Source organism: Pseudorasbora parva, chromosome 9 (assembly GCF_024679245.1).
Source record: "Pseudorasbora parva isolate DD20220531a chromosome 9, ASM2467924v1, whole genome shotgun sequence".
Lineage (NCBI taxonomy): Eukaryota > Metazoa > Chordata > Actinopteri > Cypriniformes > Gobionidae > Pseudorasbora > Pseudorasbora parva.
This window is the reverse complement of record NC_090180.1, coordinates 29,815,396-29,825,753: the sequence shown is the minus strand read 5'-3', so window position 1 is coordinate 29,825,753 and position 10,358 is coordinate 29,815,396. Positions and strand designations below refer to the sequence as shown.

Genomic DNA, 10,358 nt, shown 5'->3' with positions numbered 1-10,358 from the left:
TAAAATCAACATTATAATACTAAGATTTATTGTCAAGTCTAAAAACTTCACTAAAATGCTATGCTTAATTATTTACTAAAAATATAAATGTATTAAATCTGAATGCCCTTAATATTGTATGTTTAAATGACTATTCCACTTATCGGTAGGTTTTTTATGATTTCATGCACTTTGTAAATGTTTAACAGTTTATCAGGCACTTGACACAAACTGACCGGAACTGAAACAATGACAAATGAAACTTGAAATTTAAGGAGCAAATACAACAATTAACATTTGTAAATACTGGAGCACATATTTCATGAACACAAATTAATTTATTATTCCTACTACACACAAAAACGACATTTTAAAGGCTAGTATGGCTAGTCATATTTTTTCTGTCATTCATGAAAAGCATAAAGTTATCAGTTACATTTTATATATAATGTCTATATCGTCACAGATTTATGTATCTTTTTAAAAAATGAAAATAAAGCAATTTATACTATTAAATGTAATTTAAGTAATATTTACATGCATTAAAGTTTAGCATGTGTATGCAAGAAATGGGGAGATAAATATTGTTCCCATTACACATGATGAAAAACTCATCTTGTTGCTTTGGTGTGTTTGTTTGTATATGTCTGTCTCTGTCCACACCATGTTTTCTTCAATCATGGACAGTTAATCTGTCTAAACCTATATTTGAACAGTTCGCTGTTGAACGTCGTGATTGGACAGTTTGTCATTCCAAACAGCATCGCCAGCACAGTTTTTGAAATATAAACAAGATACAGATGTATGTGCACGGCCTGAAGCTATGGCAGAAAAGACCACGGATGCTAATGAGGATTCGTTCGGAAACACACTGGCACATAATACACACATCGCAATATGCATATTTTAAAACACAGTTTACACATATTACCAGGTACAGTGGAGGATATAAATACAAACACGCACTATTTGGCTTGACGGTTCCATGAAATCACTTTTCAATTCTAAATAGGTTTCCATAACACTTTAGTATGGGGAACAATTCTCATTTTTGTTTATTAGCTTGCATATTGGCTGTTTATTAGTATTTATAAAGCACATATGAATGTCTAATTCTGCATGACCATATTCTACATCCCTAAATCCTACCCTATAGCTAAATTTAAACGCTACAAAAACTACCTTACTAACTATTAATAAGCAGTAAATAAGGAGCTTATTAAGGCATAGGTCGTAGTTAATAGTGAATATGTGTTCCCCATACTATAAAGTGTTGACAAAGTTGTGGAAAAAGTTTCTTTAGATTATTAAATGCTCTTTACACTAATAAAAACATGTTTTTTTTAATGGTTGTCTTTGTGGAAACAGTATGGTTGTTCCGTGGCATTGCTGTGAAATGCCCCCTTTAGAAACCTTTATTTTTAGGAGTGTTTTTATGACCTTTAAAGTGTGTGTGTGTGTGTGTGTGTGTGTGTGTGTGTGTGTGTGTGTGTGTGTGTGTGTGTGTGTGTGTGTGTGTGTGTGTGTGTGTGTGTGTGTGTGTGTGTGTGTGTGTTGTGAATCTGCAGCACCAAGAGAAACTGCCTGTCGTAGTATTTTGGAGGTATATATTGTTTTTTTGTTTAAAGTGAAAATATATTTAAAGTATACATATTTGTGTAGCTACATTGATAGCAAGCGCTTACAGCTTACAATAAGGTTAACATGACCCAATGAACAACATACTTTACAGCCTTTATTAATCTTTGTTCATAATAATGTCAACATTCACTAATCCATTATTAAATTCAAACGTTGTATTTGTTAACATTAGTCTTCTTTCAACTGTGAACAAACATGATCAATCGGTAACACTATTTTACAGTGTCCTTGTTATATAAGTGTTGAAAGATTATATGTGCATATATATTCTGCGTATGTGTTTTCTGCAAACTGTCTTTCTGATAACATAAAAGGGGAACTGATGTTTGTGTTCTATTTTGCTGTGTACAGCGTGCACCCACCCAGCTGTTATCATCTAACTACAGAGCTATCTATTCCTGGTATTTGACAGCCAAATGCGTGCATTTCTATATTGTTGACATATATGGAGTTATCTTTCTGTTTCCTATGTAGGGTGCGTCCAACTATTAGGGCGTGGATTGATGTATAAGTATCACTGCTTTTCCTGTTGTACTTTGAGAGCTGCATTCTGAATAAACCATATTGACTCTACTCGTGTGGTTCATTGACTTGCACTCTCCCAGGATCCTGAAGCTGTAACTGATTGCTGAGCAGAGACTGAGACACACAAAGACACAGGAACAATTTCCTACAGTGTTTGGTGACCCCGACGTGATACATCCAGACAGGTAAGAGATGAATTTGATTCACTACCTGTTCTGGTTGTATCTCGAGAAACTTAGGGAAAAAATTTATACTACTTTTGTATAAAGAAATACATAGATTGATTGAACTGTGTGTGTCAGTGCCTGGCCAGTTAATCTTTGAAAATGGGGCAAACATATCCAAAGCCAGAACCAAGTGAAACTCCTAAAGTATATATTTGGATAATTTAGCCGGCTGGACAGAGGGTACACAATGGCGTAGTTATCCTAGGGAAGGAACATTTGACCCTGGGTTTCTCCGCAGTGCATTCGACCTAATTTATGGTAAACAGGGTGATCCAAATTGGGATTATGATTATATGAAAAGGGGATATGACGTGTGGTATAAAATGACTGATGTATGGAGAGACAAAACTCGGGCATACGTGCCAAGAGCCGTCTTACTGTTCCTAATCCAGAAAAATTCAAAAAGAAAAAATCCACGACTGCCGTGTCAGAACATTGTACTTTGCCACGGGAATATCCTCCACCTTATGTTCCACCGTCTAATTTGGCATGCGTTTCGAAAACTTTGCCGTCTGCACCCCTCCAGGTTTCAGAAGAAACCTCGCGAAAACAAAAAAGAAAAAAAATAAGAGAAATAACCAAAATGTATCCTACAAGTGAAGGGACCAATTCGGACAATTCTGAGTGTGATGATAACGAATGCGTGGACGATGCAGGACCTGATTCAGGGTTCATCATCGATCCTCCTAAAGTGCAGAATGTGGTGGCCGTGTGGATGGAGAAAAGAGGGGGAATTGATATTCAGCCTCCGTCTCCAAGCGCGCTAAAAGACATAATCGATCTGCTACCAAGTCCGTCGAAACCTATACCATTTGTAGATATGTTGATCAGGACTTCTCGTCACTGCCAGTTAGTGGGTGCGGATTATAGATTCATTTTACAGTGCAAATTGGGAGACTCGTACAATGAGGAAGCATTGATAGATGCAGTGCCAGTGTTAGCACCAGAAACTGATAAGATAGAGACAGTAAAAGAAGAAGAGAGAGATGAGACTAGGAAGACAAAAAAGACGCTTATTACCTTCAAGTGGCGTGATCAGGCGCCCGAAATGATCACAGAATTGGAGAAAACGTTGAAAAAATAATTGCTAAATCTAAAGGCAGCGAACCGTGACTTATCACAGGTCACTAATTGTAAACAAGAAAAGGATGAACCGCCAGCGCAGTTCATGAAGCGATTTATCGATGTTTGGATGAATGTTGGTGGGCTGGATTTAGATGTTAACAAGGAACACCCTATGTTCTTGTCTACTTTCATGGCTAATTGTACTCCCGCCCATCAGGATACACTAAAACATCACCTCAGTGATAGAAGTACGCTGAAAATTAAAGATGCTGCAGCCAAAATTCGAACGTTAGAGTCTGACGGGTTGTTTCAGACCCAGGGTGTCAAGAAAAATGTTGTCTGTGTTGCAGTCCGACCCCAGAATCAGGGGCAGGGCCAGAATAAGGGTAGGAAGCCAGGTAAATGTAATTATTGTCAGAAGCCAGGACATTGGTATAGGGAGTGCAGGAAGCGCATATCGGACGAACAAACCGGCGCTGTCGTAAAAATGGGGAAGAGGCCACTGTCTGTGCCCATGTATGGTGATGGACCTGATTTTCCGGGTCCTCAGCAATATGAGCAAGCAGGGCATAGCAACTATGGCCCCCAGCGCAGTACTGGGCCTGCTTACGTCCCCCCTCCTCAAGATACAGGAAGAGGGGGGCCCAACCCATATTAACATCACTAGGGCCGCCCACAGAGCACGCACCCCAGCGACCGCTCCTGCAACGAAGCTTTATTGTCTGTCAATTTTGACTCGCCACTCAATAGTGACGTGCCAACTGTCGATTTGAATGTGAATGGCTCCATATATAGCTTCATTTTGGACTCAGGGGCTACAATGTCCTCGCTGGGGTCTAACTATGAGGGACCTGTCTCTGGACAAACCATTAGCTCTGTGGGAATTGATGGGGTCCCCTTTCAAAGTCACTTAACTCCTCCTTTTCTAGTATTTTGCGCTGATGACCCTGACACTCGATTCAGACATCGTTTTGTGTTTATGGAAGGGTCCCCTTTCAACCTTTTAGGAAGGGATTTAATGTCAAAGCTGTGTTTAAGTTTATGTTTCTCTGGCTCTAAGCTAACTGTCAATAGCTATGCAACAGAAAAATACTTGTTTGATGGCAATTCATGGGTCTGTAGTTCCCCATAATTTTGCTTGCATGTCACAAACAGGGGATCAAATGTCAGACGACCTTGGGCTACCTGATCATTTATGGGCAACACATAAGAATGACATAAGGGTTTGTTGATTGACCAGCAGTCTTCACACAGGTAATCAGGGACTGCTTGTCTGATCTTAAATTGCCCACAAATTCATGCATGTTGCAGTATGAAGATGACATCATGGTTAATGGTGAAACCGCTGCAGACTGTAGGGAGGCTACTGTCTGCCTTTTGCAGCGACTAGCTGACTGTGGTTTGAAGGTGTCAAAAAAGAAGATGCAGTTCTGCTTATCGGAAGTCAACTATTTAGGCCATGTGCTTTCAAAGGGCCAAAAGCTGCTTTTTACCAGAGCGAATAAAAATAATTGTTGACACAAAACGAACAGCCACTAAGCATGCGTTAATGGCATTGCTTGGTTTGATTAATTATTGCCGGCAGTGGATTGCTGATTGCACAATTGGATGTGCTAAGAACGGGATGGGCATTGTTATTGATAATAATGGCCGCGTTTGTGTGCCAGCCTTGTGCGCTTAGTTCCTCATTTGGGAATTTCATGGTGTCACACACCGCGGCCAAAGAGGGGTATATGAGGATATGTCTAAATTCTTATGCATACAAGATTTGGCAGCAAGCAAGCAAGAATACAAGATACGTTAGGGAGATGTGTGACATGTGCAATGAATAATACCACAAAACCAGTAGCAAAGCATCAGCCTTTACCGCTACCAGATAGCCCGTTACAATAATGGCAAGTAGATTTTACGCATTTACCTAAAAAAGGTCCATATAAATACTTATTGGTATTTATTGATAAGTTTTCAAGATGGATTGAGGCTTTCCCGTGCGCTAAGGAAGATGCAAAGACAGTTGTAACACATCTCATGAGGGAAATTATACCCAGATATGGTATACCACTCGCCATTGACTCAGACAAAGGCCCTGCTTTTGGGCAGGGCCAACAGAACCATTAAGGACAAATTAAGAAAAGCAATGCATACAGTAGGCCACAGTGACTGGCCAAAATTGTTGCCCGTTGTCCTAGCCGAGATGAGAATGGCACCCCATAAGGGTCTTAAAGGATGTGGCGTTGGATGTGACGTGCCCCTGCTCTAATATGCTATATAAGTTATTATGTGAGGCCCTCCATGAAAACTGGAGGAAGCTGCATTCGAGTTCTGCACCACTGCCGTTAGACCCAACACACTCGTTCAAAATTGGGGACGAGGTGATGGTCAAACAATTGTTAAAGATGGGGGATTCTTTTGAAGCTACAAAATATAGCTCCCCAACAAAAATCGTGGTGGTAACTCGAACTGCAGCACTAACTGAATCTTTTCCACAGTGGATCCACGCTATCAGTACTGAAGAAAATCCCTGGACAAACTGCTAACTATAATTGTGTGTTACAGGTGTCCCAGGACGTGTGCATTGATGGAAATGCAATGGCAATAATTGTAGAGAAGTAACTATGTCTGTCTAGGTACTGGAGCTGTCCGATACCTTAACAAGCCACTTAGGTAGGGTTTTCCAAAAAGACCACTACTGCGTCAGGGGGCGGAGAGGCTGGAACAAGGGGCCACTTAGGTAGGGTTTCCAAGAAGACCACTACTGCGTCAGGGGACGGAGAGGCTGGGGCGGTGCGTGACCTGGACTGACTGGGACTGACCACGATTCTTTGCTTGGCTGACTGTCTGTTATTGCATAGCAGAGGAGCTGAACACGCAGCGCTGCTCATGACATAACACTCATCAGCACCAATATCCTTTTGATTTTATTTGCTTTGAAACCATTATTACTATCATTGTTATTATTGTTGTATTGATATTATGCATATTTTCAGAATGCAGCTGTATTATGTGAGTGTAATTACTCTCTGTATGACCTGTACCTTGGCTGTAAGGCCGACTGATAATCTGTTTTGGCAATATGCCAACTCTATTGCTCGGGATGTCACCAATGACTCCTGTTATGTATGTCAACAAATAATGTCATCTGTTGTCAGCATCTCCATGCCCGTATTAGACCAGTCTGCTTATGATCATTCCTGTACGTTTCTGTATGAGTGGCCTGGAGGAAGAGACTATGCATGGCTGCCCAGAGCCCGCTGCGTTGACCATCGTCAGAATGGCTCCAGGCCCCAACACCCTTTTTTACCTGAACATATTGAAATTAGAATATATATATTAAATTATCGACTGGCAAAGTTTGTCAATGACACCACTGATGGTATGACAGGGGTGAGAAGAGAATTAGGTGCCCTGCGCCTGATGACCACGCAAAACCGCCTGGCATTGGACATGCTCCTGGCTGATAAGGGGGGCGTCTGTGCCATGGTGGGGGATCAGTGCTGCACCTTTGTTCCTGCCGAGGATGAAGCTGAAGGAGCCGTGGGCCATGCTGTGGAAGAGCTGAGAAAGATGGCACATAAGCTGTATGGATGAAAGCAAAGAGAAGGATTGGGGTTGGGGGCTGATGCATTCTTTGTTTGGTTGGGTAACACCCTTTGTGCCAATGTTGATTCCAATACTGCTGATTTTATTGGCCGTGTGTATCTTTGGGCCATGCTTAATGCAATGTTTGATGAATAAAGTATATGCTACGATCTCTAGCATGACACCGCCACATCACTATGAACCAATTTCAAAACGTTAAGCTTTCAGCTTAAAAGAGGGGATTGAAAGATTATATGTGCATATATATTCTGCGTATGTGTTTTCTGCAAACTGTCTTTCTGATAACATAAAAGGGGAACTGATGTTTGTGTTCTATTTTGCTGTGTACAGCGTGCACCCACCCAGCTGTTATCATCTAACTACAGAGCTATCTATTCCTGGTATTTGACAGCCAAATGCGTGCATTTCTATATTGTTGACATATATGGAGTTATCTTTCTGTTTCCTATGTAGGGTGCGTCCAACTATTAGGGCGTGGATTGATGTATAAGTATCACTGCTTTTCCTGTTGTACTTTGAGAGCTGCATTCTGAATAAACCATATTGACTCTACTCGTGTGGTTCATTGACTTGCACTCTCCCAGGATCCTGAAGCTGTAACTGATTGCTGAGCAGAGACTGAGACACACAAAGACACAGGAACAATTTCCTACAAGTGTCCACAGTAATAACAGAAAAAAATGATGCATACTTGCAACTAACCCTCAACCAAACCCTAATCCTACCATAACCCTATAGTAAGTACATGTTAATTGATATTACACTGTAACAATAACACCTTAAAATAAAGTGTAACCGAACAATTAATCATGTTTTTAACTAACATTAACAAAGATTAACAAATGCTTTGGGAATAATATACAAATTGTAATTGGTTAGTGATTCCAAATTACTTGACAAAAAATGTAGTTAGTAATGTAATCCATTACATTGCACATTGAAGGTAATATAATCAGACTACTTTTGGATTACTTTGAGATTACTTTTAACTGATTAACTCATTTATCGCATTGATTTGAGTAGGATAATCTGGCACCATATTGATATAAACATACAAAGAAAGAGAATATATTTTTTGTTATCAACTACATAAAGTGCATTAAATATTACATTACAACCGGGTTTTCCAGACCGAAGTTTATGAGCTTAATGAAAAGCTATTAAGTGATAAAATAATACATTTAAAAATAAATGTTTTTTTTTTTTTTTGTTATTTTGCAATTATCTTTGTTATAGTTATCTTTGTTTTATTTAATATCTTTTTCCCCTTTTTCCCCTTCATCTCCTCTATACTCAATAACCTCACAATTTCTCTGACTTCTCATAATTTACTTTTCTTCCCTTAAAAATGTTTTATTAAAATAAATATTTTAAAATAAAAAGGTTTAATATTTTACTGTATGTCATGTGACCATTAACTGACATCAGAAGACTGTGAACTCCATTCTATTATTATTTATTATAATTATTTACTTAATTGTATAATTGGCCTTTTAAGTTTTTAAACGTTTTACTTCAAGTAAATATATTAGGGCAAGTTTGGGGATCCCTGCATTGAATGTAAATATGAAATTACACATAAATAAAGTCTTTGAAAGACAAAAGCCTTCCAGAGACAGTAATATATGGTTAAATGAGTAATGCTTTAAATAATAATTAATGTGTTTGTCAGGAGCTGATTAGATATTTAGTGTTGCAATGTTGAGCAACAGGAATTTTACAAGAAATGAATTCTGTAAATCCAGTGATTATATGCTGTGTTTTGCTCAGTTTTTTTATGGAACGGATATAAGCAGCAGGAAGAGAACGTTTAAAAGATAAAAACAAAGCAGTGGGAGATTCAAAGAATAATTGAATTAGCAATTTACTGCCAATGTGAGAATAACATGTAATCAATAAAAAAAGTAACTGTAGTCTTATTACGAGTATTTTAAAACGTAATCTAATTACAAGCACTTGATTTTTGGACTCTGATTACGTAATCCAGATTACATATACAGTTACTAATGCATTTACTAATGTTAACAAATCATACCTTACTGTACAAATTACAAAATACTCTACGTATTTCCGTGTGCCTCCGTGCAGATATTTGTTTACTCACTGTGTGTGTGTGTGTGTGTGTGTGTGTGTGTGTGTGTGTGTGTGTGTGTGTGTGTGTGTGTGTGTGTGTGTGTGTGTGTGTGTGTGTGTGTGTGTGTGTGTGTGTGTGTGTGTGTGTGTGTGCGCGTGATGTATGAGGCCGCTCTCGCTCTATCTGGGCTCTCAGGAGCGGCTGTAGGATGTCAGATTCAGGCCTCCTTAAAGTAAACACACACTCTCTCTCTCCCTCTCTCCCTTGACTTTTCTCATTCTCTCAGTCTGTCAGCTGGAGACCACACAGTCAGACCACACAGAGTCTGTGTCGGCCCCGGCCCCTCGCACGCAACACAACCCCGACTTGCACACTCGCCGCCGCACAGGGCATGTTTCATTACGGGCACCCGCACTGGTGTTTTCCATGAATGCGTGTTTACATAAAATACTGAGTGAATTGTATTTTGTTGAGATGTACATTAAATGAATTACAGTTCAAAGAGCGTCTAATGGACTTCTCATGAGAGCGCATATACTCAACATGACTTATTCATTTGCTCACAAGGTGTTTCTACTGATTTTCAAAAGGGACAATTTTCTATTTTTAGTTGTGTTTTCTGTCCTAGATGGTTTAAAGTGAACTACCAAACAGCTGTGTTTATGAAAATAGCAGTAAAAAAAAATTGATTCTGCAATATCGGCCACGGACAACTGTTTTATTCTGTGATTCATACTTGTCTTCATTGCATATTTGTGTGTGTGTGTGTGTGTGTGTGTGTGTGTGTGAGCCTGTTTATGTGGTTTATGAGGACACAAATTTGTATAACTACATGGGTATTACACTGGTATTACACTATAAATGTGGTTTATGAGGACATATCAAATGTCCTCATAATTCAAATGGCCTTAAAAACATACTAAATGATGTTTTTTTGAGAAAGTAAAAATGCAGAATGTTTCCTGTGATGGGTAAATTTAGGGGTAGGGGCAGTGTAAGGGGATAGAAAATACGGTTTGTACAGTATAAAATCCATTACGCCTATGGAGAGTCCCTGTAAACCACATAGACCAACATCTGTGTGTGTGTGTGTGTGTGTGTGTGTGTGTGTGTGTGTGTGTGTGTGTGTGTGTGTGTGTGTGTGTGTGTGTGTGTGTGTGTGTGTGTGTGTGTGTGTGTGTGTGTGTTTCAGTCCCAGCGCTAAAATTACTGTGTCAAAAAGTCGCTGCCTTAAATTTTTAAGTACA

At 39.4% G+C, this 10,358-nt stretch overlaps 1 long non-coding RNA gene across 1 annotated transcript; it reads left to right on the top strand.

Moving 5' to 3' along the window:
* The first annotated feature begins 1,868 nt into the window (after positions 1-1,868).
* On the top strand, positions 1,869-7,589 carry LOC137088845 (uncharacterized). The gene is made up of 2 exons (XR_010907586.1): positions 1,869-6,101; positions 6,169-7,589. It is a non-coding gene; the product is annotated as an uncharacterized lncRNA (long non-coding RNA).
* The last annotated feature ends 2,769 nt before the right edge of the window (positions 7,590-10,358 follow it).